Source organism: Schistocerca americana, chromosome 7 (genome assembly GCF_021461395.2).
Source record: "Schistocerca americana isolate TAMUIC-IGC-003095 chromosome 7, iqSchAmer2.1, whole genome shotgun sequence".
NCBI lineage: Eukaryota > Metazoa > Arthropoda > Insecta > Orthoptera > Acrididae > Schistocerca > Schistocerca americana.
The window spans coordinates 157,210,230-157,219,950 of NC_060125.1; the positions used below are offsets into that span (position 1 = coordinate 157,210,230).

General features: G+C 42.2%; 1 pseudogene; it reads right to left on the bottom strand.

Annotated features, from left to right (window-relative positions):
* Positions 1–8,955: 8,955 nt before the first annotated feature.
* On the bottom strand, positions 8,956–9,073 carry LOC124623393 (annotated as a pseudogene).
* Between the last annotated feature and the right edge of the window lie 648 nt (positions 9,074–9,721).

A 9,721-nucleotide genomic window follows, 5' to 3' on the forward strand; every position in this document is an offset into this window, starting at 1 on the left:
ATAAAGATCAAATGGGAGATACGATACTGCGTGAAGAGTTTGACAGAGCACTGAAAGACCTGAGTCGAAACAATACCCTGGGAGTAGACAACATTCCATTAGAACTGCTGACGGCCTTTGGAGAGCCAGTCCTGACAAAACTTTATCATCTGGTGAGCAAGATGCATGAGACGGGCGAAGTACCCTCGGACTTCAAGTAGAATATAATAATTCCAATACCAAAGAAAGCAGGTGTTGACAGATGTGAAAATTACCAAACTATCAGTTTAATAAGTCACAGCTGCAAAATACTAGCGCGATTTCTTTACAGACGAATGGAAAAACTGGCAGAAGCCGACCTCGGGGAAGATCAGTTTGGATTCCGTAGAAATGTTGGAACACGTGAGGCAATACTGACCTTACGACTTATCTTCGAAGAAAGATTAAGGAAAGGCAAACCTACGTTTCTAGCATTTGTAGACTTAGAGAAAGCTTTTGTCAATGTTGACTGGAATACTCTCTTTCAAATTCCAAAGGTGGCAGGGGTAAAATACAGGGAGCGAAAGGCTATTTACAATTTGTACAGAAACCAGATGGCAGTTATAAGAGTCGAGGGGCATGAAAGGGAAGCAGTGGTTGGGAAAGGAGTGGGACAGGGTTGTAGCCTCTCCCCGATGCTATTCAATCTGTATATTGAGCAAGCAGTAAAGGAAACAAAAGAAAACTTCGAGTAGCTATTAAAAACCATGGAGAAGAAATAAAAACTTTGAGGTTCGCCGATGACATTGTAATTCTGTCAGAGACAGCAAAGGACTTGGAAGAGCAGTTGAACGGAATGGATAGTGTCTTGAAAGGAGGATATAAGATGAACATCAACAAAAGCAAAACGAGGATAATGAATCGTAATCGAATTAAGTCGGGTGATGCTGAGGGAATTAGATTAGGAAATGAGACACTTAAAGTAGTAAAGGAGTTTTGCTATTTGTGGAGCAAAATAACTGATGATGGTCGAAGTAGAGAAGATATAAAATGTAGACTGGCAATGGCAAGGAAAGAATTTCTGAAGAAGAGAAGTTTGTTAACATCGAGTATAGATTTAAGTGTCAGGAAGTGTTTTCTGAAAGTATTTGTATGGAGTGTAGCCATGTATGGAAGTGAAACATGGACGATAAATAGTTCGGACAAGAAGAGAATAGAAGCTTTCGAAATGTGGTGCTACAGAAGAATGCTGAAGATTAGATGGGTAGATCACATAACTAATGAGGAAGTATTGAATAGAATTGGGGAGAAGAGGAGTTTGTGGCACAACTTGACAAGAAGAAGGAACCGGTTGGTAGGACATGTTCTGAGGCATCAGGGGACCACAAATTTAGCATTGGAGGGCAGCGTGGACGGTAAAAATTGTAGAGGGAGACCAAGAGATGAATACACTAAGCAGATTCAGAAGGATGAAGGTCGCAGTAAGTACTGTGAGATGAAGAAGCTTGAACAGGATAGAGTAGCATGGAGAGCTGCATCAAACCAGTCTCAGGACTGAAGACCGCAACAACAACATGGTTCTTTTGTGTGTATTCATTTCTGTGAGACTGTCATAATCTTTGACTTACTTGGAACCGTTTCGGCGCGAATGCGCAATAAATAGTCTTTGTTTCACTTTGCAGAAGTTAAGTTGTTATTTCGCTTTGTAAAAGAACAGTCAAGTCTTGTGATTGGTTAAAGTGGAAATTAAATATATGAAGACTGATGTGACAATTAAGAAGAAGTATATGTGAATTTACAAGAAGTTTCATAAAAATGTGGAATGTGAACACCAAGTCAAAAATTATTTCTACCGTACCATTGTTCTGATCTTGAATTGTTTGATCATTAAGAATTACCTGAAAAACGCATTTGTTAGGTCTTCAAATATTGCTAAAATACAGATCTGGACCTTCTAGTAGTCAAAGTGGAATCACCCTAGAATCAACAAGATGAGCCATAATAACTTGGACGAAATCTACGTGGGAATCCATTCAAGATAAGTCCCAAAATTAATGACTTTTTTACAGTGACTTCATTATTTCCATTCTGACGATACCATCCATAGTCAATAACTTTGTTGTTGCCCAATAAAGCGAACATATGCTACGTAAGCAACATTATTAATCTGATTTCTAACCTACTTTGCAAGTGTTGGTATATTTTAGAAGCTCCACACATTTCTGTAGACAGCGCTTTGCGACAGTTGAGGCAGTGTTCTGAGTGATGCCACTGGACAGTGGATGACTGGAAACAAATTATTTGGAGTGATGAATCATGCTGTAACCTGTGTCAATCCGATGGCAGTGTTTGGGTACGGCGAATGTCTGTAGAACGTTACCTGCCGTCAAGTGTACTGTCAACAGTGAAGTACAGAGGAATTGGAGGGGTATTTTTTGTGATTATGGTCTGATCCCCTAATTGCGCTAGACGTGGAGGTACAGGTACTCATTTTACAGTGTTATATAACGGCGTGCCGTAGAGGTACGGTTCGGTGAGAACGATTTTATCAGAGTGAAAATTTATCCTGTCATAACGCAGCGTCTGTGAAACAATAATTTATGGACTATAACAGTCTCGAAATCAAGGGCCCCAATAGGGACGGAGACAAGGGAGACTGCGGTCCCCCACCTTCCGCCCCTCCCCCTCCTTCCTCTCAGGGAAAGGAAAACAAAGTTCAAATGTGTGTGAAATCTTATGGGACTTAACTGCTAAGGTCATCAGTCCGTAAGCTTACACACTACTTAACCTAAATTACCCTAAGGACAAACACGCAGACCCATGCCCGAGGGAGGACTCAAACCTCCGCCAGGACCAGCCGCACAGTCCATGACTGCAGCGCCTCAGACCGCTCGACTAATTCCGCGCGGCTCAGGGAAAGTGAAAATCAGTGTAGTCACCTAGCTTTCCTTCAAGAATCCGATTTAAAACTCGGCATTTGGCGGATTTGTGACAGATTACGAAGTGGAACATTTTTATGACTACTTACAATTCGCCATAGGTCTTCCAGAATATTAAAAATACTCCACACCCCCAGGTCTTAGCCACCCCTCCCTCCCCTACGAACTATCGTATGGGAGCCATTGCTTAAAGTGGGTTGACCTGCCCATAGTTTCGACCTCAACCCAATGACAAACCTGTGGGATGTGTTAGAACGTCGAGTTTGCTCCAGACCCTAGCGTCCAACATCACTTACTTCTCTTGCTTAGGCTCTTGTTGACAAATGGGCTGGCATTCCTCCACACCCATTAAGACACCTCATTGCAAGCGTCCTCAGCAGATTTCAAGCTTCATAAAGGTGAACACATCCCATATTAATGTCTACTAACAGGGGGATACGATATGATCAGAATCCAGACGCAGCATCTCACTAGCACATTTTTGTTAATGTACGGGGGAGCGATTGGCTGTACGGCGCCTGTTGAATGGGTCTCGCCACAGACTTGTTGGAAGAAGGTGTGGTATCATCTTAATCTTCGTGTACTACCAATGACGATGGCGTCCTCGTGGTATCAAGCAGTCCACAACCTGTTATTCACCAATGAGCAGCTATTTCGTATTTGTGACACAAATCGGTGGATTCGCGCCACAGACAGGCTGCAAAACAGACATACCTGTCTAGTGCTCCTAAATCAATCCCTTCAAACAGCCTTTTCGGCTGATATCCAGACCCCTACTTTTCGAGGTCAATGCCAAATATGACTGTATGGTTGTTGGGCCACCATGTTCATGACATTGTGGAAGAAAGGGGTGCGGGGGACGATACGGACACACTTGGCTTCCACTAATATAGGGTCACTGCATACTGGAAGTGTTTTCGCCTGCCATGGCACCGCAACTTAGTTGCTCAAGCTGGTATTTCGCCGTTAAAGTAGCGGTTGAGTGAGCCGGTCCTTGTCGTTTCCTTGTCATGCACCGTTTCCAGCTATGTTTTTTTCACAGTTTATTTAATTTTTGTGGCACTATTGGCTACATTGTTTTTTTAAATAAAAAAAGTAGTTGCAGACAACAACTGGAAGGGCAAGAAGGAAGGAAGATAGGGTTTAACCTCCCGTCGACATCAAGGTCGTTAGAGACGGACCACAAGCTCGCATTGCGTCAAGCACAGGGAAGGAAAATGGCTGTGCCTTTTCAAAGGAACCAACCCGGCATTTGCCTGGAGAGATTTAGAGAAATCACTGAAGAGCTAAATCTGGATGACCGGAAGGAGGCTGAAATGTCGTCCTCCGAATGTCAGCCCCGTGTGCTAACTACTGCGTGACTGTAACGGAGTAAGTCTAAAAGCAAAATTTGGGATTAAAAAAGCGGTCGAGACGTTAGACTAGCAAACCGCTGGTCCGTGTTTGATTCTTGGTCGTGCTTTTTGTTTCATTCGATACTTTTTTCGGTGTAATTGATAATATTCTGATAATAGGAATATTTTTTTTTAAAGAACACGTAGGGAGTTGTGATTAGTAATTAAATAATAAGTACAAACATAATGTATTTACAGTTATTTTCATCATCATGCGTAGTACAAAAATATGCCTAAAGTCTATTATTGTGTAATCCTAACTGAGAAAAAAGTGGTCAGCGTATATGTCTGCCATGCACAGGACCCGGGTTTGATTCGTGGTACTGCCAAAGATCTTTTTCTAGGTGGAGGACTGGTGTTGGGTACAAGCGTGATTCAAACTGAAGAGCTACTTGACCGACTAGTAGCTGTTCTACGATCTGGAAAGTCTGCCAAACGGCCTAGAGAGCAGTGTGCTCAACGTATGCCCCCCCCCCTCCCCTCACACACAGACATCACATCTGCATGGCTGCGCAAGTTAGAGAATGACACGGCGACCCGGTAGACATCCTCCTTCACGGCCTGAACGAGCAGCTCGTTTCTTTTTTTTGGATCTGCTGCATGTACTTAGTCCCTAGTGTGTTAACTGTAGCAACATCAACGCATTTTCCATAACGCATACAACCAAGGAGGAGTACTTTGTGCTCACCAAAAAGAAATTTAAAATTTCATTACTTTTTGTTAACTTTCTCTTACAACATACATTTTAAATAGGTAATGATGTATAAGTAGGTCTAGAACTTGAAAATACCTTTTACCTCTGTCTTAGCTATACCGTCGCATTTCCTGTAATGTGCACATCAACGAGAAGGGTACTTTTGACCACCACAAAAAAGTCTGAAAACACTACATTAGGTAATAACTGTCGTTGACTTTTATTCACAAAATATTTTTTGTTTAAAATATTTTTTAAACATATACAGTGATGTAAGAAGGGTCCTGAACCTGAAAATGTGACATTTGATGGCTCTGAGCCCTATGCGACTCAACTTCTGAGGTCATCAGTCGCCTAGAACTTAGAACTAATTAATCCTAACTAACCTAAGGACATCACACACAACCATGCCCGAGGCAGGATTCGAACCTGCGACCGTTGCGGTCACGCGGTTCCAGACTGAAGCGCCTTTAACCGCACGGGCACACCGGCCGGCTGACATTTGATGTGCAAAGTTACATTCACTACTAAAATTTAAATTTTTGGGTTACATTTTACTGAAAAATTACGAAATCAGATATAATAAATCAATCAAAACTTTTTACTTTCGAAATTTTAAAATTTCGTTTCAAAGTACATGACTTGGTTAGGATATTTTGGAAATGTTTGCGTAAGTACCTCGTACCACCCCATTTCTTTCGTATTGCGAGAGTTTATTATGGATGGATTAAAGCAAAGACGACAAATACTATGTTAAAAAGCGACAGCTATAGTTTTCTAAGCAGAAACGGCAGCCCAATGTGGCGCTGTCCACGGCATTACGAGTTACAGGGATAGGGAACGTCGGCAGCGTATGGTGTGGGGCAGAGGCAGACTCTGCACTGGCGATACGGTAAATCGTTTTTGATCCCTCCCTCTCTGAAGAGCGCATTACGCACAAACCTTCTTAGCCCACGGCACTGTAGCATTGTACTGCCTCTGCTAAGCAGCTTGTAGGTCTTCGCCAAGCCGTCACTTGCTGTCTGCAGGTCCAACCTTTGAACCTTTGCTTAACCGCAATCACAGCTCCGCTGCAGCGATCCTAAGTGGATTACACTTGCTCTTTCTTCCTACCAATGACTCCCCTCGTGACGACTTTTACTTACTTCTGGTTATCGGTTGCTGTACCGAACTACTTTGGAAACCTACTTGCTAGTTGGTCTGTGTGTAGGTCATGCTTGCAGTGCTGTCACGGTTTCGTAGCTTCACCTTGTGTCTTACACGGTTTTCCTGCTCTACTCATGTCGCTAGACGCCCTAGTGTCTCCGTTGCAACCGATGGAAAAACAATACGACAAGTGTTTTCCGTGAGAAATAAAGTTTTCTTACAAATTTTACAGCAGTAATTGACGAATACGACACACATTTTTGGTGGTCACTGATTGATAAACACCTGAGCGACAGAAATTCCTCACTCACTATAAAACTTACAGTTTCGAAAATTCTTAGCGAATTAGAAAACTGGAAATTTGTGATTATAGAGTAGTTACTAGTACATCTATCCTGTTCTTAATTACTTGCCGATGGTGGAATTTAATTACTAGAAAAACGCTGGATAAAACGCATTGTCCTAAAAAGGGATTAAGTCTAACATTATCGCATTTTTGGCCTGATTGGCTCAGTGCTAATAACGTGCTGCCCGGAATCTCAAGGCTCTCGTTATGTGATGGTATGTCACACTGTCACCGATGGTCCAGCTGTCCAAATGAGAAAGATAAAGTCGATAGCTCGAGTGGCGATCTTCGCGACGATTAGGTCACGTGCTCTCACTGGATTCGCCATTTCTTTTTATTTCATTCCCATGATCACAACAGAACTACATATCAAAATCACGGAAATCAGCCAAAACGATCAGATCCATAATGAACATACAAATAAAATACTAGCGGCATATAGACATACAGAGGGGAAAAGATACTCGTAACAACGGATTATTTCTCACAGTTCATTCTGCCGGATGGTATACTTAATTTCACCAGTACACTGTTCCAAAGCTCGCTTTAATAGACAAGTGAACTACTCACTGTTACAGACATTATCTCTGTAGAACAGATAACCAAACACTCGAGTTTTCCTAAGGCCATTAAGAGTGGTTCAATCATCAGCATTGTACTCCTACAAATGTTTGTGGAGTTGGCATTCGAATAAGATTCGTGCGTGTAATGTTTTTAATGCCAAAGAACCGACAGCTCTGTACAAGAAAATAGGAAAGAACGTAGTTTGCCGAGGCACTCTCTGAAAGTACAGAAATTATTCCTACCAAGGTTCTTTCAGTTTGCCCTGCCATATTTATTTTTGGAAATTTGTGGTAAGTTCCTATGGGACCAAACTGCTGAGGTCATCGGTGGCTAGGCTTCCACACAACTTAAACTAACTTACGCTAAGGACAACATACACACACACACACACACACACACACACACACACACACACCATGCCCGAGGGGGGACTCGAACCTCCGATGGGGCGAGCCGCGCGAACCCCTGCCATATTTGGAGAACATCTTGAGGACAATGTGGCCAAACATCAACAGCACTTTTCCGGAAAATTACAAGATTTGGAATCCAGGTAGTGCCTGTTGCAGCTTTTATTTACTAAGATTAAGGTCCGAATGTCGGTAGTTATTACTCTGAGTGATCCGAGTGTTTCAAGAATAAATTAATATCTTACTCCTCTATTTTCTTGCAATAATTCCCACGTATGAACCAATGGCGTTGCAAGGTCGGTTATATTTCGTGCCTCAACGGTACAGCACTACACGGGCATCAGCTGTTTCATTAGTAGCACGGATGTTTCACTGATCTGTCCTTGTAACTAACCAATTAGCCTTTCTATGTTGGTATTGAGAAGGTAAGGGAAAACTACAGCCATAATATATTCCGAGAACATACAGCTTTACAGTGTGGCTTAATGTTAACTGCATCATCTTGGTTAAAATATTTCACAGGTGAAATGTATCCATTTCGTATCCTGGTGGGGCGACTACATACAAGAATGTTGCTATTAAGAAAACTGAATCTGGTGTTGTACATCTCGGAGCTTGGAATGCTAGATCTCTTAATGGGAGTGATAGTTTAGAGAATTTAAAAAGACGAACGGGTAGGTTGATTTTAGATGTAGTGGGTACAAGCGCAGTGCGCCTACAGGAGGAACAGAGAAGGTACAATCTATCAACACGAAATCAAACACAAATATGCAGGGGTGGGTGTATAGAAGTAAGTACGCGGAAGAATTGAGGAATATCACGTCTCATAATTGTCTAGGCAGGTTAGAGATTTTAAAAAGAGAAATGGATGGGATCAAAGCGGAGATAGACATAATGCCTACACCACTAACAATAACACAAATTTATATGCTTATTGTCCTCAGATGATGAAAAGATTGGAAGGATGTATAATGAGACAAAAGAAAGTGTTCATATCGTTAAGGAATACAAAAATTGAGTTGGATGAGGCACTGTAATTCAATAATAGGAAAAGGAAGAGAAGGAAAAATAATAGGAATACATAAACCAGCGCAAAGCAATCGAAAGAGAAGACACCTAGTAGAATTTGACTCAGAACTCAGTCATTGCTAACATTTGTTTTAAGCATCATGAAAGATAGCTGTATATGTGGAAGAGACCTAGATTCACGACAAGGTTTTAGATAGATTACAGAACAGAAAGATAGAGATTTTCAAACTTGATTTTAAACTGCAAAATATTCCCACAAGTGGATATACATTGTGGCCATAATTTACTGGCTGTTAACTTTTGATTAAATTACCATCCGACTGCCGTGTCATCGTCAGCTGAGGATGCGGATAGGAGGGGCGTGCGGTCAGTACGCTGCTCTCCCGGACGCTACAATGGTTTTCTTTGACCGGAGCCGCTACTATTCGGTGGAGTAGCTTCTCAATTGGCATCACGAGCCTGAGTGCACCCCGAAAAATGGCAACAGAGCACGGCGGCCCAGATGGTCATCCATCCAAGTGCCGGCCACGCCCGACAGCGCTTAACTTCAGTGATCTCACGGGAACCGGTGTATCCACTGCGGCATGGCCGTTGCCTTGAATATCACATGAGACATAGAATTTCATTGACGCAAGGTGACAATAGAAAAATGCAGTAGATGAAACTATCAAAAAGGGATACAGACGACAAAAAATTAGACAAACAGTGAAAGTTAGTTGTTGAACTACCATTTTTAACTATGTAATCTGCAACTTTCACTGTTCAGTCATGTAGTGTATTAGTTAACCCAGGTCTGCTGCAAAGTCACAATTCTGTGATCCGTTATCTATTATAAACAGCAGAGTCGATCTTTGGGTCGGTCCTTAAAGTGCTCAGGAACTACGGAGCTGACCAACCAGCTCGTATCCCGCCTCGAGGCATTCTGGGTTGCAAGTTTGAGAAAGCACCTTTGGGTTCTGGCGTGCTTGGATTAAGTCTTGTCTTTGATAGAGTAGCTGCCCACTTGCAGCTTTGCTGTGATTTTACGGTGTCCAGTGCGAGCGTGCAATTGGAAGAACTTGAAAGATTCCTCACTGCAGTTAGTATCAAATCTAGGATCTGTAGGTGTGAACATTACACTTCGTGTTTCTATGAATGATCTTTTCAGCAAAAGAGGTAGGCGCAATAAACAGACTGGGTTCATATTCCCTTGAGCACTGCACAAGGCGAGACCTTTTATTCTGGTTCATGTAAATACAGTTTCC